Here is a 26,228-nt window from a genome sequence, read left to right as displayed (position 1 = left end):
TTTCCTGTCCAGCCACCACCACCTTCTCCTTGTAGGAAATAGTGGAGAGAAGAGTGCCAAGGAGTACTTTGACAGTATGTAAAATCAAACCCCTACACCCATTCTGCTTGAAATATAGGAGGTCATTCAAATTAGAGGGAGGACTATGTTATGAGCTAATTTTATGCAACCCTCTTCCCACTGTGGATATGAATCCAAACCAGTACTGTCCTATCAAGAAATCAGAATAAACAATAAAAGCTCCTGGAATCCAGGATTCAAAATTGTAATGAAAGGTCATGAGTTGTCTTAGGCAGTAGGGGCTATGAGTTTAAAATAGATGTGGATCAAAATGAAATCCAAACTGGATGCTACTTTCAGTGGAATGCACATTCAAAGGAGCATTTTGATGTACATTTTGATTGTTAACCCCAGGCTATCTTATGCAAGTATTTGTGGCTTCCTCTGAATCAGGAAAATTGTCCGCACCAGCAGAACTATAGCACGTAGTTCGGAAGTAAAATCTGTCAGATTACCACAGAATCACTAACCGGAACAGTCATCACCCCCACTATCTTTGGAGTTCAAATAAATTGGTCATGTTCAAATGGTTAGCAGTAATAACTTTGTAAAACAGAGGAGAGGTACAGATAGCCCCCTCTAATCCCTCCACCACACCCCAACATTCACATATTATGGGATAGCTCCATTGTGGAAGCTTGCACATGACTACCCCTTTGATAGGCTTGGCCTCTCTTTTTGAGAAGGAAAAGTTTCAGGAATGGCCTGCCATGCATACATATGTGCATCCACATGGAGCACCTGCATCTGAGACTGCTAATGGTGAAGAACCAGAAATTTCACCTAGGGGTGAGCTGTGACCAGAGGATCTATGTGTTTAGGCTTGAGGGGGCCTGGGACTGTTGTGGTGTCTGGCTGGGGTGCCTGCTAAGCTGCCATGGGGTTATTTTGGAAAGCTTCATTCAAAAGTCTGAGGATGTCTGCCTTCCTGTCTGACCTCCAAGTACTGGCTGTGTATTGTGGCCAGGGGTAGGGTGGAGCTGGAAGCGTTGTGGGTACTCTTCTTTCCTTGTGGTATCTGGTTGGGTTGTCTGCCAAGCTGCCATGGAGTTATTTTGGGGAGCCCCCGTTGAAACTCTGGGGATACCTGGTCTGCCATCACAACCTGTCTTTTAGACTTGAGGGATGCCCCTACCAGATTCACATATGTTTCCATTTATCCTTGGAGGAGAATAATTCACCCTGATAGGTATGCTTTGGACCCAGCTGCAGAGTAGAATAATACACCTTGGTGCTGTGCACTGGTGTGTTTAAGCCTTAGAGATTGGGCCCACATTTATTATACCCTTCTATTTGCCATGGAGGTACTTTGGGGACCCTCTATTGAACGCCTGGGGATGTCTGGAGGTGATGTTATACAACTATGAGGTCAGGCATCTTATAGTTGTATGTCCTATGCCCAGCCCAACAAAACATAGGGAAGAAAGGGGAGAAAGCTACTCAATCAATTAAGCAAAGAGTAAAAAAGCATAAATACAAAGTATTTATTTGCAAAATGTACATCCTGCTTTAATGTCCTGCTTTAGTGAGGTTTACTGAGGCAAAAAAACAGGATGTACATTCTGCAAATAAAATAAATAAAAACAAAACATGATAAGGTTTAAGGTTTATTGGATTTATATCCCACCTCCCCCCCACCCACCCCCACCCCCGAAGCAGGCTCAGGGCAGCCTGATAAATGTACATTTAGTTACAAGCAAAGTTAAAGCATATGTATATTTATAAAACACAAGGATGGCAATTAAAACATAAGGGGGATGGAAAAGTCATTGAGAGAAAGAATGCCAGATGAACTAATAGGGGGCACAGCAATGATGGAAGGGGACAAATGACAATCCTTAGAGAGAGTTCCATAGTTTTGGAGCCATGACCAAGAAAGCTGCTACTCATCTAAGCAGGACCTTAGAAGATCACCATAGCAGTCAGGTAGGTTAGTATGTGAGCAGGCAATCCTTAAAGTATGCTGGTCCCCAGTTTTATAGCAGTTTAAAAGTCAACACCAGCACTTTGTGCCATTATTCCCATTGTTTCTTCCTTCTCCCCACTTTCCACCATTGCCTGTATTACCCTCATAACGTAAGCATCCATTCATTCTTACTGCTTTAAAAAAACATCTGGAGTCATAATTCTCTCTCTCACACACACACAAACACACACACCATAATCATGGGCAGTTGTTTTGCTACCGATGAGGATTATCCATTTCCTTAAAACATTTCCCTTTTAAGGAGTTATAGAGTAAAGCTGTTGTAAAACCCTCCCTGAGACTGTAGGTTACAAATAGCAGGATATAATTCATGTATTTATCAGGACTATGCAGTGAGTCTTCCTATTGATTTGATCCTATTAAATCCTGAAAATAAAAGCATTTGCCCAGTATGTGGATGGCTAATGATGATGGCAAGGAATACAGGCCTACTGTTCTGGGGGAGCTAGAATGCAACACAAATCATCAAAAAGGAAAAATGTCAGGATTACTTTGTTTGGACAGTGCCAGAGTAACTGGTGATGCTACATATACTCTGATGGACATAGGAGAGACTTTGTGTCATTTCAGACACAAGCTTTTTAGCAACCAGCTGTTAACAGATTATATTTAGCTTTTCATAAAAAGTTGCTTGTGTCCAGTTAGCAAAATGTGCTTAAGCTGTTCTTGAGGTAAACTGCTTTCTTCCATTTTCACCTCTTCTTTGCGCTTTTGAATCATTGCAGTGTGCTGTTTAAAATGTTTGCAGTGCTTCCTATACCACCACACTTCCCCCCCACACACACACACCCTTTTTCACTGTACAATCTTCTTCAAACGTTGAGATGCATCACAAAGTGCAATATTGGTCTAGCACTATAGCACTCAACAGAACATTAAAAAAAGTTTAAGGAAGATCACATGGTGAAAAAGGGGAGGGGGGGATGCAGCAGTTCTTGAAATGGCCAGATCCCTTCAGAGATGGCTTATTAATGGAATCAAATTCACTGTATAAAACCCTCATCCCTGTATCAGTTTATTTGGAATTGGGCCAACAATGGGCAACTTCCAGTTTCGAATGGTAATGTGAAAGGGCCATATTCCAGAGTCTCAAAAATCCCTGGACCCAGTCCCCATGGTGCAGCAGAGGGTTGCTTTCCTTCATGAAGGTGATTTATCAGGGCACAATGTTTCACTGAGTCTTGGAAGCTTTTCTGTTTTCAGATTCCTACTTATGGCCTCAAACAGAATCCATGGTCAACATTTCACAAGTCTCCCTCTGAAAATGTATTGGTTTATTGATTGATTTGTAACACTTGTTAGCTGTGTTCTCTAAAAAGGATGCTTAAAATGCCTTACCATGATCACTTTGGAATATTTACTCAACACACTCTTCACAAAGAATGCTCAAAAGGCTTACACTGCAAATCAATAGTCAACAAATGGTCACTAAAGCCAGTGCAAAGTTGGGAAAGAATAAAACATGCTTTTTTAAGCAACTTCATTTGAAGACCTCGTTGTTTGAAGACTTTACCCAAACATATTGAAATTAGCCCTAAAAATAACAGTGTCTAAGTATGAAATCTCAGTCTACATCCCAATTCTGAAAAAAGGGAACATCAATTTCTCATATGAGTAAAGTCACACAGGACTGTTACCATATATGGAATTAGAAATGCCAGATGTTATGGGTTCAGAAAAGATAGACACACTAGAGATTATACTGTGTAAGGAACAAATTATGCTGGAAAAGGTAACAGAAAGAAACTTGATTAATTTGATATGTGGTGTTGGAGAAAAGTTTTAGGGATACCATGGAGCACCAAAAAGACAAATAAATGGATTTTAGAACAAGTCAAGTCTGAACTCTCACTAGAAGCTAAAATGATCAAACTTGTCTGTTGGATTTTGGTCATGTTATAAGAAGACAAGGCTCAATGGAAAAGACAATAATGCTAGGAAAATTGGAAGGCAGTAAGAAAAGAGGAATAACCAACATGAGATGAACTGACTCAATCAAGGAAGCCACAGCCCTCAGTTTGCGAGCCCTGACCAAAGCTGTTAATGATAGGATGTTTTAAATATCATTAATTCATAGGTCAGAATTTACTTCACACACACACACATGCACACACACAAAATAGCTTCTAAACATTGCTTACCAAGAGACCAAGGTAGATGCTAGTTAATTAGGAAATTACGCAACAAAAAATGCAAGCTAGTGACCAATTTACTAAGAAGTATATAGAAATCAGTCCAAATGTCCAAAACATGTATATTCAAGTTCCAAAGTAGTGTGGTGACAAGCCAATCGATTAAGTACTTGTTTCTTTCCAGTCTTCATCAGACCTGGGACCAATATTGATTCAATTATATAGATTTTTTTATACAATTTTCAAAAAAGAGGGACGCAGAACATGTCCGGCAGCAATTTCACATCAGCTACAGCTCGGTATGTGGTGCAAGAAGCCACATACTGAGCTGTAGCCGATGTGAAATTGCTGCTGGAGACGCTCTGCATCCCTCTTTTTTAAAAATTGTGTAAAGAATCTATATAATTGAATCAATACTGGTCTCAGGTCTGATGAAGACTGGAAAGAAACAAGTACTTAATCGATTGGCTTGTCACCACACTACTTTGGGACTTGAATATACATGTTTTGGACATTTGGAGTGATTCCTATATACTTCTTAGTAAATTGGTCATTAGCTTGCATTTTTTATTGTGTAATCCATTATTGTGACCTCTCTGAGATTGTATTCTATTCCAGTTAATTAAGAAAAGCATGTGCTCCTTATTTCTAATACTACTTACCCATTCTCATGAAAGGCATTGCATTGCTGAAATACAGATCTGCAAATTCACTGAAATCTGTGCAGATTACCTATATATCAAAATAAAATATTAATTACTTGTTGCAGCCTTCTGTACCTAATTTAAAGTACTATAACTCCATTTGCCTTTATAATTGTTTCCTTTCCCATGTCCCACCATGATCATCAACAGCAACCAGGTGTTTACAGTACAGCATGGTCAAAGGTGAAAAAAGTGACCTTTCAGGCACTGACATGTTTCTAATTACCACAATGCATGATCCATGGCCAAGTCATAAGAGAATTCATTTTCCAATGTAGTAAGCACTATCACCTCCCATCAGTGTCCTTCTGTTGTCTACATTAACCAAACAAATCTATGCTCAAGTATGAATGGACACAAATCTGATATGAAAATATCAACATTTTCAAAAAGCCAAGGTGAGTACATTTCAGTCCTAGATACCTCAAATTCGACATTCTTTAGCAAAGGAGCATCAGAGGGAAATTCAAGCATAAAATCAAGAAACTAATGTATTAGTACATTTGATTATATTTATTTAGGGTTCCATAAAGGTCAAGGGTTTTCCATTTGACACAAGTGAGAACTTGGCAGAGCTGGAAAGATTATGTTATCAACAATTGCTGCTGTAAGCCACGGTCAGTGTGCTTATCTTATATCCACTTGAACATTGCATAAAATGTCACCAACCATCTCTCCTGCAATCATAAGCTTTTGGCCCCAGCATTTACAATGATTTCCTCTCCCCCCCCCCCCCACTGTATAGCAACTTCAGCAACTACTCAGAAACACTAATGAATTGACTGACCCCTCCCACCTTTTCAGAGGCTCTGTGAGAAATTCATTTCATTCCCCTGTTCCCTATTGACTGACAGAGGCTAAAATCCCTTGTTCCAAGCTTCAGCCTGCAAAAGAAAGAACATGCAAACATAACTGAAAACATATTACTCATGCACTGATTATCACTGGTTAAGAGAGAAAGTCAATGTGATCCAGAGATCCCTTTGCTCTCACTTCCTTGTGCAAGAATCTGTATTCATTTCAAGGGGAGGAAGCTGATTCACAGGTGCAACACATTGCATGCACAAAACACACACAGGTTCCAATGGAGATTAGTCAAGATGAGTAGCCCTGTTAGTCTGTCTGTAGCAGTGGACAAGAGCAAGAGTCCAGTAGCACCTTAAAAGACTAGCAATCTTTGTGGCAGGGAATGAGTTTTGTGAGTTACTGCTCACTTCTTCAGATACAGCTAGGCTGGGTCCAGACTGGCACTTTAAGACAACACAGGGACGGCTCACAGATGAATCGAAAAATCAAATCCAAACATGCACATCTGCCTCCAATCCTGCTCCTGTACTCACGCCTTCCTTAGGCATCTCTGCCATGACTCAAAAAGCTACCACTTCCAAAGTGGTAGCAAATTTCTGCACCACATGGCATCTGCCTCCCCAGGAGTCTGAATGCTGGTGCACACATGTGAGGTGCATTGGTAGTGTGAAACTGCCAGGCCACCCCAAGCAGCGTCCAGCTTTTTTTTTTTTTAAACCAAAACATTGCTTCCAAGTGCATAGGTGCATTGGTGCACATGCGCATGACCAATAAATGAATGGGGAGGGGGGGGGGAAGGAACTCAAACCAAACTATGGGGATGGTGCAGGACAGCCACTCTGAAGCATGTTCTGTGCAGGATACAGGTGCTTTACAGGGGAGCATGTGGATGGGCTTCTGTCGCTCAATTTTGAGCCGGCCTGATTTGGGACGCCTCCCATGTGCCCCAGGCTGCCAGTCTGGACCCTAGACTTTTCTGAATTCACATTCTAGCTGTATCTGAAAAAGTGAGCAGAAACTCACATCCTGCCACAAATTTTGTTAGACTTTAAGATGCTACAGGTTCCAATGTGTAAGAAACTTCCAAGTGGGTGAACAATTTGTGTGTGTGTGTGGAAGAGGGGCATAACTTCACTCTATTTTCACATTCTTTTCTGCTCACCCTTTGTGCAATTAACTGCAGCAGGCTTATTTATGGTGCAAACAGAAGATGTGGGAGGCTTTTCATAATTCTGAGTCACAGGGAGGACAAGAAAGGGGATGGAGGCATTTAGGAAAACAAACAAATCTACTGAAATTTGCCCCCCTGTCATTTGTGTAGCTGCTAGAGGATATTCTTTGCTACTCAAAAATGGTGGGTAATTGTCCATGCAATTCCATCCTCCAGAACAGAGATTGATAATAAACAACTAAACCACTGGTTGTGGAGAGCTATATGTAGTTAGGAAATAGTGTCTCTTTAACATCCTGCTGTGTACTCTTGTTTGGCACGAAAACAAACAATCATACAGTCCAAGAGATTGTCGTGGCGGAGGAACCCTGAAGCAGCAGTTTAGCACAAAGCAACAATGTGATTTATTTAATTTCCACATATCGGTCCTTGCTGTTTGCATTCAGCTCAATCCAGCAGTAGGGTGAGAATTAATTACACTGGATACTTGTCCCTTGACCCAGAAAAGAAGACATATTTGTTTTCTTGCCTCAAACTCTTTCTATTTTTCATTACAGGTCTTTCCCCCCCATCGCTTACAACGCAAACAAGTCAATGTAAGCATGGCTTGCAGGCTCAGATGATTATGGGATAATTTGTGCTTGCAGGACTAAACAAAATCAATCACTATTGTTTTGGGAACAAGCAACATTAAGTGGCTGCAAAAGGGTATTTCCTTGGACTTCTACAAAATAGACTTCTCAGCATGCTTAGGGAGACAGCAGACTGATCCCTTGAGCTGATGGCTGTAATTTTCAAATGTCTGTATTATGAACAATCAAAGAAGCATGGTATGTCTTTGTCTTTGTATTTTATGTTGGCTAAAAATGAGGTTGTGTGTGGGTGTCTGTCAGAGTGTGCTGTTTGCATGCTCCTTTAATGGTATTGGGAATGCAAACCACTCCTATTAAAATGGTTGCTGTACCAGCTGCCATTTTGAAAATTAAACTATGTATCAATAGAGATTTGCTCAAGTCTGTGATATATCATGCAGACTCTGGGAAGCTTTCTGTTATCGACTTCCCCCCTTTTTCATGACCAATTCATATCTCAGCAGTATCCCCATCTAAGCATCTGAACTTCTCTTGCTTTTTGAGGCACTCTCCATAGACTTTTGCATATTTCCCCCCCTTGCATAATGTACTGCTCCATTCACATAGGTTTTATGATGTTTGTGTTTAATAACAGGATTCAGTTTTCAGTCTGACTTTATGCTATGCTATAGAACAAAGATGTCACCAGTGGCTTTAGTTGATGATCTTCACGTAAATGTAGAGAAAGGCTATGCCTCTTGTTGCTCTTATTGGACATCAACAGCCTTTGATGCTGTGGACCTTGTAGAGGCATTTAGAGACAGTTGTAGGTATTAAGGGATTTGTTTTGGATTGATTTAATCATGGACCAGACTAAGAGGGTGGTGTTTGACACCAGCTGTCATGGGTGTGGAATTTTTCCTATGGGGTTTTACAAGACTCCATCTTATCCCCAATGTTATTGAACCTCTGTGTGAATCTCTTAGGAGAAGTCATTCATGGTTTTGCAGCTGACTGTCATCAGTGTGCTGATGACACCCACTTCTATTTCCTTATCCAAATTGCCTGGCAATGTCATGGAGGTCCTTGAGTCAGTGCCTAGCTTCTGTAGTTAAATGGCTAAGGGGGGAACCAGTTGAAACTGAATCCTGGGAAGAATGAGATGATACTGATTGGGACAGTTTAAGTTTTGAATGACACTGTACTCCTGTTATTTGATGGTGTTCAGATGACCTATGATGACTTTTGAGATCCAAGATGATAATATTCCTAGATAATAATCACATAACGTTATTGCTGGAGAGGTAGGTAGTTTAATGCAGCTGGGATAATATTTCCTTCCACTTTGATTTGGCTCAAAAGATCAAGCCAATCTGGCCACATGACCACATTGATCCATACTATGGTAACACCAAGACTATACTACTATAATACAGCCTACAAAAACAAAAAAGTCAGCTTGGAAACTCCAACTGGTACAGAATGCTGCAGCTCGATTCTTATCAGGAGTTAGGTAGAGCATGTATATTGTACCTGTTCTTCAGTCACTCCATTGGTTACTTCATCCAGTTCAAGATACAAGTTATCACATACAAAGCACTTTGTGGCCTTGGATCTACATCTCTTCAGGCCCATCTCTCATATGGAGACTTCTAGAAAGGTGAATGAAAATTGACCATGTAATGTGTGGGCAAGTCAAATCAATCAGATGCTAATCTCCTGTGCAGATGCCTGAAGATCAGCAGATGCAATAGGTGTGAGGGATGCGCTGATATGCCCTTGATCCCCACCATGTATAACTGAATGTGAGGTAAGGATATTGTCCTGTCTGGCTGTCTATTTTTGTGGCTTGTTAACTGCAAGCAACACTGCTTCTAGTATTGATATACTAAGATCCACCAGTCTCAGTTACTAGATAAGAAGTAGATTCAGATTGCCATTTGACCATATATATTATCACAAATTGTATTACTTTTAATACAGTGTGCTTTTTGGCAGGATTACATAGTTAGTCAAGTTATCCCAAGACCAGGATAGCTTGGCTATCTGTATGGACTCAGCATTAAAGCTCCTTATGGTGACCTTGTACTGTAATCTTTAGCATAAGGCCTTTGCATGGTGCCTAAGTCTACCATGGCATCAGCCAATGGGCTTCCTTCCCAATGTAATTTTGTCATAAAGTAAACAGCTTGTCCTGGCTTTTCTTCACTTCAGTGGGGCAAGAAGTGCTTCAGAAGAATCTGAGAGGTTTTGCCAGGAGCAGCCATTCAGAAACAGCTGCCTCCACTGTAGAAGACTGCATTGTAGGCTTGCAGCCTTCAAAAATTGTATTACGGACCCCAGCTCTCCTGGCAAGCATTCTGTTGTAGTATTCTCTGCAAAAATACACAGAGGCTTAACAGGATTGGGGCACCTTTTGTTGTGCCTTCTCCCATACAGATTAAAATAAAGGTTCCAATATGTCTGAGCCTACCCAAAAATTCAGCCTAAAACAGGGTTGCCAACCTCCAGAATTACAACTGCTCTCCAGATTACAGATATAAATTCCCATGAAGGAAATGGCAACTTTGGGCGAGGTAGACTGCATGGCATATACCTTGCTAAACTCTCTTTTCTCCCCAGATTCCCCCCTCCCAAATCTCTAAGAATTTCCCAACCCAGAGCTGGCAACCCTAGTCTAAAAAGCCCCAAATTATTCCATAAAATGAACCCTTCATCTCCCATAAATAACAGTAACTAAAGGAACTTCACACAAATTGATTCTCAGGGCCACCTAATATTTTCTTCCTCCACCCCCATTTCTTGAATATTGGCCCTTAATTTTCTGTAGCATAGTCACACCAGCAGGTTGATTGGTAATTTTGTCCAGGCAAGAACTGTGAAAGAAACACATTATGATCTTAGCTGAAAACCTTACTGTTGCCTTTTTAAAAAAAGTTTCCTTAGAAATATGCAAATTGTATGGCTAGCTTTTGTTTATGGAAAAGCATAAGTCCGCCATCTAGCCAAGCATAAAAGTATGGGAAATGGTCTGAAAAAGCAATGGGACAATATATATTATTAGTCTTGGTTGGGAACCAGAAGACAAAAACTGCTGGGTGCAGTCTAGCTTTGTTAATATCAATGGGAGTTTTATCATTGACTTTTAAAAGGATGTGTATCATGGCTATCATATCTGGTAAAGGTCTGCCTCTAAAATGGGAAGAGTTCTCTTCTACCCCCCTCGTTTTGATTTCTCATTCCTTGAACTACTTTCAGTATCATTAACCTCAATCCCTTTTTAAAAAACAATCCAAGCACATGGTGAACTTATTCATGTTCTTGATTAACATCCACCAGTCAAGAGCACTGTCGATTTGGAATGCTGATGAAATTAAGGATCAGACCCTTAGTAACGTGCACAGTTTAATTATTTATGGTAATATTTGATACTCTCATTTACTGGGTCATGTGTGACCTCTGGGGTAGCGGCTTCATCCTTCTACAGTAATAAGCTATTGTGACACAGATAATTTTGGCAATTATTCATTGCTCAGTGCCATTGAGAATATGCATTTTTTTTCCTGAGCATATAGGTTGCTTATAACACACATAAATGCTCTCTAAAGAGAATAATCTCTATACTCAAGAGCCCAATTATTGTTTCATTACTAATTTTGAATCCTACTTCCTCCATTATGGGGTCTCAGACACTGAATTAAGTGCAATAATCTCTCTCATTGACCAACAAGTTCAAAGGTGTTGTGTGCCTTCAGCTTCTTAATTAGGCCAAACATCACACAGACTTTGATGACTGAGCTGTTTGTATGTTACTTCCTCTGTAATGGCTGATGGTGATTTGTTGGCTGGGCACACTCAGTACCTAACCAGCAAGTCACCAGCAGGAAACTTAACTCTTTTTGTTCCAGTCAACACCTAAGAACAATGTGGAGGTTCAGAAAGCTTGAAATGCTTCTCCCTTAGTTTATTCAGAAAGTAATCCCATGGACCTCAATAGGATTTACAGGGAAGATGCAGGCACCAAACTGAAGACATAGCATTGATGGTTTAAAACATTATCTATTCAGTTATCATGTGAGAGCAATCCTAGTCTGGTCTACACAGTATTTTACACAGCATTATCCAATTACTCCCAAGAAAATATTCTTAGGATGGTGCTCTCTCATTTGAGGGAGCAGCTGTAGATAAAGTCAGCTAAATAGGATTTTCATATTTAGAATCAGCATAACTGATTTCCAGATTCTTTAAGCCAACCAGCTGGGAACAGCCATTCCGTTTATGCAATGCTTGTAAGCTTCAAAAGTTTCTGCCTTTGGAAAACAAAATACTGGACTGGGTGGGCCCTTGCTTTGATGGTTCCTTGTGTTTTTTAGAGTTAGTGGAATATGTAGAATGGTTTAGGAGAAAGTAGGCTCTAAATCTCACCCTCCTGTATAAAGGGTGATTTAAAGAGGTTATGCATGTTCAATGGAAGAGGCAAGTAAAATATCTCCGAATTTTCATACACCTTTGGGCTTGGTGTGGTGCTAATAGTGGCCTTGCTTGTGTAAACAGTGGTTCCAGCATTACTTCTTCCGAAATAGGGATTCTGAGAATTTTACAGCAAATGTGTACCACAGCTGAGCTTACTTTTATGACTGTCATAGTCAAAACTGTGAACTTTTTAACTATCAGGCACTCTGGGAGCTATATTTTCAAAATACATCAGACACCACCTCTTCAATTCCCATTGAAGTGTATTCAGAGAACTGTAATTCCTAGAATGCCTGTTAATGTCAGGTGTTCTAAGAACTACAATTTCCAAAATACAGAGGGAGGGCAGAAGTGGAGAAATAAAGATAGAACTGAGCTGGGAGAAGCTCACCTGTCTCTAACAACATAAAGCCTGTGAGGAAAAACCCCTTACAGAACATCGTAATCACCAACTTGGTTGCCAGAGCACCTGGAGAAGTGACTCACACTCGTCTGGCCAGAGAGTGTGAGTAAACCTATGCAGGGGCAAAAGGGACTTATGCAGTACTAGCAGCCATAATGCTACAAAGGCACTCAAGACCGGTACAAGAGTGCCTACCAGGAGAACGGACGGAGTCCCGTCGTTCTGTAGGACATCCATCCCAGCCATAAAGCGGAAGAGACTGCACCACCAGGAGCTATCCAGGCGAACGGTTTTGAAGCGCTGACCATAGAATCCACTGTGGATTACTAACACCACACGCAGCCATCTTCCTACCAGGCCTGACTCCATTCCAGCGAAGCGGACGGCTCACGTACTCGCCAGATGTCACCTGTGCCTGCAAGCAATCTACCCACCCCAGGAGTGGCTAATCATCCAACCGCCACTGTCTTTGTTTAACGGAACTCAAGACAAAGACTAGTCCCTCGTACGTCCCATCCCCTAAGGGCTCTAGAGAGTCCTTATAACCTGTGGACTAGCTACCCACAGGTGTGCTTCTAGCAGTATCCCAACTTCCGCTGCCTAGATCCATCCCCGATTCTAAGGCCAAGGTTCGGGTCCCCTCTCCCACTTCCTCGGTCGTTGCCATTGGAGCCTTCCTTGAAGACTATGATTGGTAAATATCACCCTGTTCGTCTACCCATGTGTTCCCCTATCTATCTATTTTTCCTAGAACTGTGTGTATGATTTTATGAGTATTTTGTCTTGTATGGAAGCCTATATTTTTCTTAATAAATTTTAATTGTTTTACTTAGAGTCCCTAATATTTTTAAGCATTAATTTCTGGATGTGGAATCCTGTATACACAAGTAAAAGATCCTGATTAAGCCAGGTGCCCACCTGACAATCCCCTATCCTCGTTTCGAGGGCATTTTGGCTTACAAACCAGGCAGCTGGGAGCTCCCATTATTCTCCCAAAGTCTGGCCCTGATAGCACCAATAAACTGGCACAGAACACACTGGGCTAAATTGGCACAATATCATTAACACAATTCTAAATCTATTTACCTGGGTTTTGAAACACCTTTCCATTCATCTTCATCGAGATTAACAAATATTCCTTAGAAAAAACAACAATACTGTTTTCCCTGTTACTGGGTTTGTTGAGGGTTAGAACTGAACCAAATATCTAATAAACAGTGAGATAAAGAAATATTTTCAAATAAGGGTTATCTGGAGTAATGACAGGGATTTCAGTCATTTTAGAATCTTGCCAATGTTTTAGGTGACCCATGAAAGCAAGGCAAGGAGGTTAATAAATAATCCTGCTTGAATTCCACCTGCATCCCCTGAGTTGTCTATAGTCTCTTTGACTAAAAAGCTAAGGATTAGGGTCTGTGAAATTTGGGAGAAGACACTGCCTAATTGTTGTTAATCTGTAAGGTTTATTGTTGTAGGGTAGAATTAAATAGGATTAGAAACCCTCAATGCTCTTCAAATGCTTCAGGGGTTGGGCATGGAATGGAACCAGCAAGGGAGTGTTGGTAGTTGCCTAGCAATTGCCATGACTATTCTCCCCCCTGCCCCTGCAATAAGCTTCAGGGAGGCCAGGGGGATGTAACAGAAGTGCCGGATTCTTTTGTGGGGCAGGAGAAAAAAGAGGGGGCTTGATCCTGGTGGGAGATGTGTGCAAATGGTTAGCTCACAACTGTTTACAAGACTTTTCTATTTTTAGAATTAGTTTCCTGACAAGGAGAATTCAGTGTCTGCCAAATAGTTGTATTTCCCCGATGGAAATCTGGACCGAGAATGGTGAAGATCTTCTTCCCCTTGCTATTCCCCCCAAGTGTTGCTTTGCCAGCTCAGGTTCTCATTGATATATCTCAGAAGGAAAGTTCTGGAGAAAAAATGTGAGGAATAGTTTATCTTCTCTTTTTCCTCCTGTGTGGGAATAATTGTGGCCCTGAATTTCACAGCAAGAGACCAGTTAAGAACATTTATCTTCTTTTGCTATCTGTTGGATGCGTTTATATTTAGAAGAAAAGCAGAGAAACACCTTCAGAAGTCATCACTGTCACATAAGGATGCAGATGAAATTTGCAATGCTCACATATATTACAGGTTGAGCATCAGCACCCTGAATAGTTCTATATTAGCTTACTGTGCAAAACAAGCTTCTGTAACATGAGTTGAACATGATGTTAACTCATACCTATCTGTAATCTGAATCATGGTCTCTGGCAGATCTATACAATATTTTCAAAGGTGGATGTTCAAGTCTCCATGGTACTGTGGACAAATCCATGAGTCCACTGTGGCCATATGAAACAACAAGACATTGGAATTGGTTCTGGCAGGGCATTGCTTCATTCCATCCCTCTTCACTGGTTTGCAGCTGCTCACAACTGGTTGTGCAAGTTCTGAACTTTTTTTCCAGTTAGGTGTAGTGGTTAAGTGTGTGGACTCTTATCTGGGAGAACTGGGTTTGATTCCCCACTCTTCCACTTGCTGCTGCTGGAATGGCCTTGGGTTAGCCATAGCTCTCGCAAGAGTTGTCCTTGAAAGGGCAGCCGCTGTAAGACCTCTCTCAGCCCCACCTACCTCACAGGGTGTCTGTTGTGGGGGGAGAAGATATAGGAGATTGTAAGCCACTCTGAGACTCTGATTCAGAGAGAAGGTCAGGGTATAAATCTATGGTCTTCTTCTTCCTAGCATATTCTGTCTCTTCTCCTGACTGTTGCAAACTACATCCTGGGGAATTCCTGGAGATTTGATGGTGGTACCTGTGGACTGAAGAGAGCTCAGTGATTTCACAGAATCCACTGTCGGAAGCTGCTGTTTCTTCCAGGGGAAGTGATCTCTGTAGTCTGGAGTATTCCACGCTGCACCTTGAGATTGGTAACCATACCTGTTGGTTCTTTAGAATGTGCAAGCTGTAAACTTCCTCCTTCTGGGACTTCTGAAAGGATAGGTCCAGGGTGACAAAAATTCCAGAGGCCCTGGTCACACTGAGGGCCCATGCAATTAGGAAATCATGCCATTTGTTTTCATCAGATGAGTCAGTTCAGATGATGGAAGGATGAGGAACAAAAAGAATCTTTGTATCAGAACCTGTTTTGGCCCACAGAAGTCCTCCTGACACCTTCTGGGCCCTAATCTTAGCAATCCTATTCTTCTTCTGTTGATCCGAGTATAGACCTGATTCAAGCTAGTAATTCTTTTTGTAGAATACAGCTATCAATCTTCTCTTTCCTGATAAGTGCAACAAGTAAGGTTTCTGGAAACTCTATGGTAAAACTGTTGTAATTCCAAGAGCTACCCATTGCCATTTCCAGTAAGTATACAAGGCTGTGTGTTTTGGGTTTTTTAAAAAAATTCTCTTGCTGCTGCTCCTGCTGAAATAGAGGGCAACAGACCTGGGGGAAGGGGACCCCCAAAACCCATCATCTAGACTTTTTCAGTGCCGTGGAAGGGTTCTCAATCCTCTGAGGACTGTAGCATCCTGACATAATTAAACAATCTCTTTTCTGAAAGCTTTTAGCTGACTGGGCAGAATCACTCCCGAAAAGTCTGTTTGAGTCAATTAATTAAACACACACACATTCACCAGTAATACTTAAGGCCTAATAAAGAGACACCATGACCTTATTTACCTAGGTGATGAAGAGACCCACAAGACTGCAAAGTGCAATATGTATTGTGTGTGTTAAAAGCCAATAAACCAAATCTGGCTTTAATAATAGTTAAACGGACAGACTGGAATGGCTCCCATGGTCCTGCTTTGGTCTATCTTCAACACAGGATATGTGCTGAAGTATAAATTGCTTGAGAGACTGGCTGTTAAAACTAAGTCATTAAATGGTATGTGGGGGACTATTTACCCAACATATTGCAAGCACATGCCTCCAGCAGCTGGGGAATTGAGATAAACTAGGGAAGAAGACAAAACAACAACTGTAAATTCATCGAGGATAAAGCATTTTATTATGAGGCAGCTTGTCCAATAATGCATAGTAGCTTCAAATACCAGTGCTTGGAGTTGCATTTAAAAAAAACCTGAGAGGTCTTCAGTGACCTTAGAGCAGTACTGAGGAAATAGTTATGATGCTGAGAAACTCTATGACTTTGGGCATGGATGGGTAGAAACAAATCATAGTCTACCAATAGGTCAGTGAAAGCAGGGCTTTTTTTTTTAGCAGGAACACACAGGAATGCAGTTCCAGCTGGCTTGTTGTCAGGGGGTGTGTCCTCATATGCAAATAAGTTCCTGCTGAGCTCTTTCTACAAAAAAGCCCTGTGTGAAACAATGGTGATAGCAGGGGGTGTGGCCTCATATGTAAATGAGTTCCTGCTGAGCTTTTTCTACAAAAACCGTCCTAAGTGGAAGGGTTGCTGGCACAGCACTGGCAACTGACAGGAGCTTTGGTGTGTGTGTGTGTGAGGACATGTTAATTGATGCCACACCGATGCTGTAATGTCAGTTCCAGTACCAATCCAGAAGTGACATTAATGTGTTCCACATGCAAACTTTGTTTTATGCAATAATTTACAGGCAAAAAAAATATTTTACAACATAAAAATTGCCTTGCTAGATAGGATAAAAGGTCCAACTCATTGAGCTAAAGTCCGGTTTATCATAGAATTATAGAGCTGAAAGGTACCTCCAGGGTAATCTGGTCCAACCCCCTGCACAGTGCATGAAATTCACCAGGACCTCCACCCACACACACACACTCAGTGACCCTTTGTTCTTTGCCAAGACAATGGCAAAAAATCTCTAGAATCCCTGGCCAAACTGGCCTGGAGAAAAATTGCTTCCTGACCACAACATGGCGATCAGCATTTTCCTGGGTGTGTAAAAAAGGGCCTCAAGAATTAAGCACTGATGCAACCCTTCCTGCCCTCCCTCTCATGATCTGCCTAAGTTCACAGAATCAGGTGCTTCTGGATATCAGAGATATTCTGCCTTTGAAAATAGAGGTTTCGCCTTTATTAGATATTGGAATAAATATTTTCAGAGTAGGGACTGAAGAGCATTTATTTTTAGCCCTGTGGATGATTAAAGTCAGTGATTAATGCAACCAATTAGTAGTTAATTTAAGCTTTCTTTTGTTATTGTTGCTGTTGCTATGTGCTAATATAGGTTTATGTTTATGTTATACTTCCCTGTGCTTTAATTGTACCTCTAGTCTTTTTTTGTTATGTTTTGTATATTATATGTTCTTGACATTAATATGAAAAAGGAAAACAAAGATTCGATTTTGGTCTGTTTTGAATAATGTCTATTTATAGACCAGCCCAATATTGCCTAATCTAAAATAATACAATGTTTTTGTTTGTATTTGTATCTGAATGCCATTTTTCTATCATAAATAACCTCTCCAAAGTAGCTTGCAACAAAAAAAAAAAATCTAATTGTCATTTGATTAAGTTAAAGTGAAATCCTAAGAAGAGTTACCATACCAAACCTTTAATGGCATAACAGTTGCAGATAAAAATACACAGAATATAAAAATTTAAACATTGGAGATAAAATCAAATGAAACTGAGCTTACAGATGCATTCATACGTGGTCAGATTTAAATTTAAGGATATCAGCCAAAAATTTTGCCGCAGCCTTGCTAACCTCCCCCTCAGTATCGTTCAAGAAATAATGACAGGGTGGCAGAATAGACAAATCTGGGGAGAAAGCTTGCAAAATAAATTTTTACGGAGATTATTGTAAAAGGAACAATCAAGCAATATATGCTGAATTGAGTTGGGAATATTCACTCCACAGGAACAGAGTCTGTCACCTAAAGGGACTTAATGATATCTCCCTTGTAAAACTTTGGAGGGAAACACATTTAGTCTAGCCAACATAAATGCCCTGCGATGACTTGGAATGGTTAAGTCTGACAGATAATGGGGTATTTTGCCGCAGAAAGCATAAAAACCTAAGGAAGCTGGGGAGCAAATATAAGGGTCTGTTGGCTGTAGTTTCATTTCCTCCAACTCCCACAGTCTTAATTTAATAATCTGAAGATATATGACTCATCAGAAGTAAAAAAAAATCATCAACCTCTATCCCCAACTGGTTAAGTTTGGACATAAACACTGCTGTCCAGGATTAAATATATGGGTCTCTTTTCATACAATCAAGAAGGCTGTTAGGATCTGTTCTAAAGTGAATTTTGAGCCAGAATTTAAACACTGCAATCCAGGCTATTGTCTCCACCAAAGACTGACCCACTTCAGAGCAGAGAGCAAAGTAGGACACACATTTTGGCATACCAAGAATTTGTCTAAAGAATGAGGCTTGAATGCCCTCCACTTTCCTGGTAAATGCTGAGATCCATATAGGGATACCATAGAGAATCTGGACTAGTGTTTTAGCTTTGAACACCTTAATTGATGCTGGAACTAATTGGTTGCCCCTTCAAAAAAAAAACTGCTTAATTTGAGCAACTGAACATTTAGCCAAGTTGACGGCGTTGTTACAATGTGAAACCCATCTTAATTTGTGATTAAAAGTAATCCCCAAGTATTTTTTAAAAAAATTGTTTGCTCGATTGTTGAGTTGCCAATAAACCATCTCTGTGGGTGCCAGCAATTTAAAAAGACAACTACTTTAGATTTGGCATAATTGATAGAGAGTGAATTACAATTTTAGAATTTGCAAATTTAGGGTCCAACGACCGTTTTTTAAAGGGTTTTGTATAATCACTTGCACAGGATTGTGATCTGCAAATATTTTCGGCAGGGTATTGGCTTGATTAATTGACAAGTTTAAATCCGTCGACATCCAACACATGTCAATTCTGGACCAACATCTATGTGCTTGAGAATAGTGTGTAAAATCTTCTGTCTGTGGATTTTTCACTCTCCAAATGTCAATCAGATTAAATTCTTCTGCCATTCTAAAAAAGATCTTAGGTAGAACGCTACGTGATATGCTTTTTTTTGATCTCTCAATTTTTTTTATCTTTTTTTAACATCAAATACCGCATTGTAGTCCCCAATGATACAACAATTTTCTACAGCCAAATCCAATAACTTCCCGTGTAGCACTTTATAAAATCTTTCTTGTTTATCGTTTGGAGCATATATATTTGCAAGAATCACTTTTTTATCATTAATTATCGCTTCTATTATTAAGATTCTTCCCTCTTCATCATTGTATAACAGCTTGGAATTTATAAATTTTTGCACATATATGGCCACTCCCCTTTTTTCCCCAGAGTCACATGAGTAGTATAACTGTCCCAACTTTTTATTCTGTAGAAATTTTATATAATTTGTTTTGACATGTGTTTCTTGTAAACAAATTATCTGAGCCTTTGTCTTTTGAAGTTGTAAAAAGGTCTTTCTTCTTTTTCTTGGTTCGTTTAATCCATTTACATTTACAGATATAATCTGTAATCCTGCTTTGTTAGTCATCCCACCACCGTTTTACTATCCAATATATTTGTTTGGTCTCTTTTTGTTTGCTGTCTTGTTTTAATTCTTTCTGTTTTCAATTTCTGGGTATCTACTTTGTCTTTTCTGCTTAAATAAGTTTCATCGTCTTGACCCGTCTCCTGTCTCTGACCCCTGGCTACTTGGGATAGCAAATTTGTCCCAGAAGTCTTCCATTTTTTCCAGTGATGTGATATTATATCTCTTGGATTGGTAAACAAAGAAGATTCTTTCTGGAATCAACCACCTGAATTGTACTGAATGTTTCAACAGCCAATTTGTTAATTTCCTATATCCAATTCATCTCTGTCGCACCGACCAAGAAACATCTTTCAGAACCTTTATATTGATGTCTTTCCATTTCAGGCCTTTCTCTCTTACTTCTTTCTGAATCCTCTCACAAGTTACAACTTGTGCAAACTTTACCTGGACCTCTCTTGGAAGATTGAGTCTCTTCGTATAAGACGAGGCAGTTCTTCTGGCCCAATCGATCTCCCTCCTTCCTTCCTCCAATAACTCCTCTTCTTCTGTGTTTAATATTTCAAGAATTTTACTTTCTAGGTTCTCCCCCTTTTCTTTTGGAATATTTTGAAATCGTAACACATATGCCGCCTTCTCCATTTCTAGTCTTGCTAATCTGTCTTCAAGTTCTACCAAACCTGATTTATTTTCCCATGTATTCACTACAGCAGTCCTGCTTTGGTCTTCCAGTTTTTCTACCTTTGCAGCTAAACTATGTATTTGTTGTGTGTTTGCTAACAACTGCTTTTGAAAATCCTCAACCTTCTCATTAGTTTTTTTTTAATTTCTCCCATAAGATTAGTTTTCATTTCTTCCAAAGCCTCTTGGTTCTGCTTGAAGCCTGCCATCATTATATTCTGCAATTTTTCCAAAGCATCCTGATTTACAATTGGTGGCATTGGCTTTCCTCCTCCTGGTGAGGTACCCTGACCCAAGGAGCAGCAAAAATGTTAGAGAAGTAATCAACTCATGTTTGCGCAGAAATATTTGGGTCAGTAACAGAATTGTTTTTTAGATTACCCGAAATGATTCTCCAGAAAGCCTTATTATCATTAGATGTTATCGAGTGGTAAAGTTGGTCCCATTTATTCTGAAAGAAAACTTTCTTTTTGGATATAATAAGCTCCAGATAGGCTGTCTTACAAGCAATATAGGCCTTAATTTTTGTTGGGTCTTTGGAGTGACAGGCCTCTTTAAATTGTGCTCTCGCTTCTTGTTTCCAAGCTAAACAATGTGTATTGAACCAGCTAGAGAAACTAGACCTAGTCAAGATCACAGGTTTAGCTTTAGCACTACAGTAATCAATTAATAATGAGAATCCTGAAAGGATTGTATCATCTGAATTGGAATTTATGATTGAATCCCTTAATCTGCACAGTGCTTCAGAGCCAAAAAGGGAAGAAAACTCCCTTTCTAGGGCCGGGGATCACTTGATTTTTTTTAGAACATTCTCAGAGGCCTTCACAGATTGGTAAAATTATACCATATTAACCTCCAGATCCAATCTTAAAGATAGAATTAGGGGCAAGTGGTCACTTTCCGTGTGCGAATCAATGTAAAAGTCATCGATAGATGACAGAAGGTTGGGTGAATCTGAACAAAAATCTATCACACTACAACCCCGTGTGGAAAAAAAAGTAAAATCAGTTGCAGCTGGAAAGAGAATGAAATATTATAGCATTGTGTGCTATGCAGAATTCAATTAAACTAAGAGCCGCCTTATTGGTTAAAGTATCTTTAGAACAACGGGGCAAACATAATTGTAGAGGAAGGGATTCAGCTGCTTCAAAGCCAAAATGAGAGATCCATTTCTGATTATTACTGCCTATCTGAGCATTAAAATCACCAAAAATCATGAGCTGAGCAGTATGGAATTTCCTAGACAAAGACATCACATAATCAGAACATTTCTCCCAGACAGCATCAAACTCTAGCTCTCCATTAGAAGGGGCTAAATAAACATTAATCATTATTAGAGTCAGTGCTGGAGAGGACAGCAATAAAGCCTGGGCAAATGGCGGGCAAGGATCCAAGAGGGCCACCTTAAATGGTAAGTTGGATTTCACCAAAGCAGCCAAGCTTGCTTTACTGCGACCTTTAGAATGAGTTCTATAAGCAGGGAGATTAAAAACTTTAAAATCCATCAGTCCAAAACTGTCTTCCGCCCATGTTTTCTGAAGGAAGACACAATCAAAGGATTTCAAAAAGTCCAAAAAATCTGAGTCATTCACTTTACTCTTCCACCCAGCTATGTTCCAGGAGACAATGTGGATATTCCTTGTGGCTTCCCTAGCTGGTAGTCAATTGATAATGGATATCCTTTCTAGCATCCTGGCGTCATCAGTGAAAATATAGCTGTTATGTTGGGGTGCCCTTGAGCCAGTTAGAGAAAGTTCCATAGTCAGATCAATTACTTTTTTCGGACTATTAGACGCACCGGACGATAAGACGCATCTAGTTTTTAGAGTAGGAAAACAGGGAAAAATTTTTTGAAGCTGTGCACCCAGATCTGGGCACCTTCCCCCTCTCAATCCTGCCTCCGATCCCAGCCCTTGCTAGAAGCAGCAGCTGAAGCCTGGCAGACAGGCACAGAGGAAGCCCCCCCCCTTCCGTAAACCCAGCGCTTCGCCAAGCGCTGCGTTTGCGGAAGCGGGGGGCTTCCTCTTTACCTGGCTTCAGCTTCTGCTGATAGCAAGGGCTGGGATCCGAGGCTTGGCTGCCTCCGAACTCAGCCCTTGCTATCAGCACAAGCTGAAGCCACACAGACAGGGACAGAGGAAGCCCCCCCCCCAAAAAAAGCAGCGCTTGGCGAAGTGCTGCCTTTGCGGAGGGGGGGGGTGATTCCTCTCTGCCTGGCTACAGTTTGTAGCAGGGCTTCCCCCTCCCTTCCTCGGAGGGAGCGATCTCGCTGCTTGTCTCCCAGCCAGGCAGGCAAGCGCAGGGAAAGCATGCCTGGCTGGGAGAGAAGGGGCAGGATCGCTCCCTTCAGCGTGCTGGGGTGGGGGTGGGGGTGGAGGGAGTGATCTCACCACTTCTCTCCCAGCCAAGCACCCAAGCACGGGGAAAGAATGCTGGGAGAGAAGGGGCAGGATCGCTCCCTTCAGAGTGCTGGGGTGGGGGTGGGGGTGGAGGGAGTGATCTCACCACTTCTCTCCCAGCCAAGCACCCAAGCACAGGGAAAGAATGCCTGGCTGGGAGAGAAGGGGCAGGATCGCTCCCTTCAGAGTGCTGGGGTGGGGGTGGAGGGAGCGATCTCGCTGCTTCTCTCCCAGCCAAGCACCCAAGCACGGGGAAAGAATGCCTGGCTGGGAGAGAAGGGAGAAGCTCCCTCCACCCCCACCCCAGCACTCTGAAGGGAGCGATCCTGCCCCTTCTCTCCCAGCCAGGCATTCTTTCCCCGTGCTTGGGTGCTTGGCTGGAAGAGAAGCAGCGAGATCGCTCCCCCCACCCCCACCCCAGCACTCTGAAGGGAGCGATCCTGCCCCTTCTCTCCCAGCCAGGCATTCTTTCCCCGTGCTTGGGTGCTTGGCTGGGAGAGAAGCAGCAAGATTGCTCCCTCCACCCCCACCCCCACCCCAGCACGTTGAAGGGAGCGATCCTGCCCCTTCTCTCCCAGCCAGGCATTCTTTCCCCGTGCTTGTGTGCTTGGCTGGGAGAGAAGCGGCGAGATCGCTCCCTCCACCCCCCCCCCAGCACTCTGAAGGGAGCGACCCTGCCCCTTCTCTCCCAGCCAGGCATTCTTTCCCCGTGCTTGGGTGCTTGGCTGGGAGAGAAGCGGCGAGATCGCTCCCCCCACCCCCACCCCAGCACTCTGAAGGGAGCGATCCTGCCCCTTCTCTCCCAGCCAGGCATTCTTTCCCCGTGCTTGGGTGCTTGGCTGGGAGAGAAGCGGCGAGATCGCTCCCTCCACCCCCCCCAGCACTCTGAAGGGAGCGACCCTGCCCCTTCTCTTCCAGCCAGGCATTCTTTCCCCGTGCTTGGGTGCTTGGCTGGGAGAGAAGTGGCGAGATCGCTCCCTCCACCCCCACCCCAGCACGCTGAAGGGAGCGATCCTGCCCCTTCTCTCCCAGCCAGGCATTCTTTCCCCGTGCTTGGGTGCTTGGCTGGGAGAGAAGCGGCGAGATCGCTCCCTCCACCCCCACCCCAGCACTCTGAAGGGAGCGATCCTGCCCCTTCTCTCCCAGCCAGGCATTCTTTCCCCGTGCTTGGGTGCTTGGCTGGGAGAGAAGCGGCGAGATCGCTCCCTGCACCCCCACCCCAGCACTCTGAAGGGAGCTGCCCCTTCTCTCCCAGCCAGACATGCAAGCACGGGGAAAGCATGCCTGGCTGGGAGAGTAGCAGCGAGATCGCTCCCTGCGAAGTGCTGGGTTGGTGATGGGGGCGGAGGGAGCGATCTCGCCGCTTGTCTCCCGGGGGCTGCAGGCCCCTCCCCCCTCATCTTTTAGTATTCGGACCATAAGACGCACGCACTTTCCCCCCCACTTTTTTTGGGGGGGGAGTGCGTCTTATGGTCCGAAAAATACGGTAAGTCAGCCAATAGGGGACAAGGGGACAGGGGATTGCCTGTAGGATCCAGGTTGATTGAAGGAACTGATTTCCCCAGCTCTAAAGACCTTTGCAGCTGCCGCTTAGTACATTCAAGTCTTACGAGGATTGCCTGTTGTTCTTTTGCTGGAAGGCTCCCAAATGACTGCAGAAGGTCATCTCGGGAGCAGGCCTTCTCGGTGATAGCCCCTCGTTGGTGGAACGATCTACCAGAGATGGTGCGAGCCCTGCGGGACCTGAACCAATTCCGCAGGGCTTGCAAAACATTTCTCTTTCAGTTGGCATTTGAGACAACATGTGGTAATTGAATTGATATAGAACCGGATCAACGAATGAACAGATATTTAGCCATCCTAAATACATCTGGATTACATCATTCTAGCACCTACCTTAATATATCTTATTATATTTTATTTGTTTTTATGTATTTTAAATAACTATTTGTAATTAATGTCAAATTATTATGTTTTATGAATCATGGGACTCCCATGTCTGTTATACTGTCCAATAAGAATCATGGGATTCCCGTGCCTGTTAGCCGCCCTGAGCCCGCCTGGCGGGGAGGGCGGGATATAAAAATAAAATATTATTATTATTATTATTATTATTATTATCTTCTATTGAAATATTAAGGGGACTATGCATCACATCCATAGAGGGCTGCACTGGTGACTCATTATCCAACTCGGGGTTTGATTGGGACTGACCAGAGCATGCTCTGGATACCTTAAAACTCATTGAAGCCTTATATTTTGCTGCTGCAGATTCCTTCTTCAAAAGATGAGGATTACTTCATGTACTGTCCCTTGCGGACAGGTTAGGCAGCAGATAGGGAAATGGCTGAGAAGCTGAATGCATTTTTTGCCTCCGTCTTCACTGTGGAAGATGAGAACTTTTTGCCCACCCTTGAACCACTAATGTTGGAAGGGGTGTTGAAAGACCTGAGTCAGATTGAGGTGACAAAAGAGGAGGTCCTACAACTAATAGACAAATTAAAAACTAATAAGTCACCGGGTCCGGATGGCATACATCCGAGAGTTCTGAAAGAATTCAAAGTTGAACTTGTGGATCTTCTAACAAAAATCTGTAATCTTTCATTGAAATCTGCCTCCGTTCCTGTGGACTGGAAGGTAGCAAATGTCACCCCCATCTTTAAAAAGGGTTCCAGAGGAGATCCGGGAAATTACAGGCCAGTCAGTCTGACTTCAATACCGGGGAAGTTGGTAGAAACCATTATCAAGGACAGAATAAGTAGGCACATTGATGAACACGAGTTATTGAGGAAGACTCAGCATGGGTTCAGTAGGGGAAGATCATGCCTCACTAACCTGCTACATTTCTTTAAGGGGGTGAACAAACATGTGGACAAAGGAGACCCGATAGATGTTGTTTACCTTGACTTCCAGAAAGCTTTTGATAAAGTTCCTCATCAAAGGCTCCTTAGAAAGCTTGAGAGTCATGGAGTAAAAGGACAGGTCCTCTTGTGGATCCAAAACTGGCTAAGTAATAGGAAGCAGAGAGTGAGTATAAATGGGCAGTCTTCGCAGTGGAGGACGGTAAGCAGTGGGGTGCCGCAGGGCTCAGTACTGGGTCCCATGCTCTTTAACTTGTTTATAAATGATTTAGAGTTGAGAGTGAGCAGTGAAGTGGCCAAGTTTGAGGATGACACAAAATTGTTCAGGGTGGTGAGAACCAGAGAGGATTGTGAGGAACTCCAAAGGGATCTGTTGAGGCTGGGTGAGTGGGCGTCAACGTGGCAGATGCGGTTCAATGTGGCCAAGTGCAAAGTAATGCACATTGGGGCCAAGAATCCCAGCTACAAATACAAGTTGATGGGGTGTGAACTGGCAGAGACTGACCATGAGAAAGATCTTGGGGTCGTGGTAGATAATTCACTG

Source organism: Heteronotia binoei, chromosome 12 (assembly GCF_032191835.1).
Source record: "Heteronotia binoei isolate CCM8104 ecotype False Entrance Well chromosome 12, APGP_CSIRO_Hbin_v1, whole genome shotgun sequence".
Lineage (NCBI taxonomy): Eukaryota > Metazoa > Chordata > Lepidosauria > Squamata > Gekkonidae > Heteronotia > Heteronotia binoei.
This window is presented reverse-complemented; position numbering follows the sequence as displayed.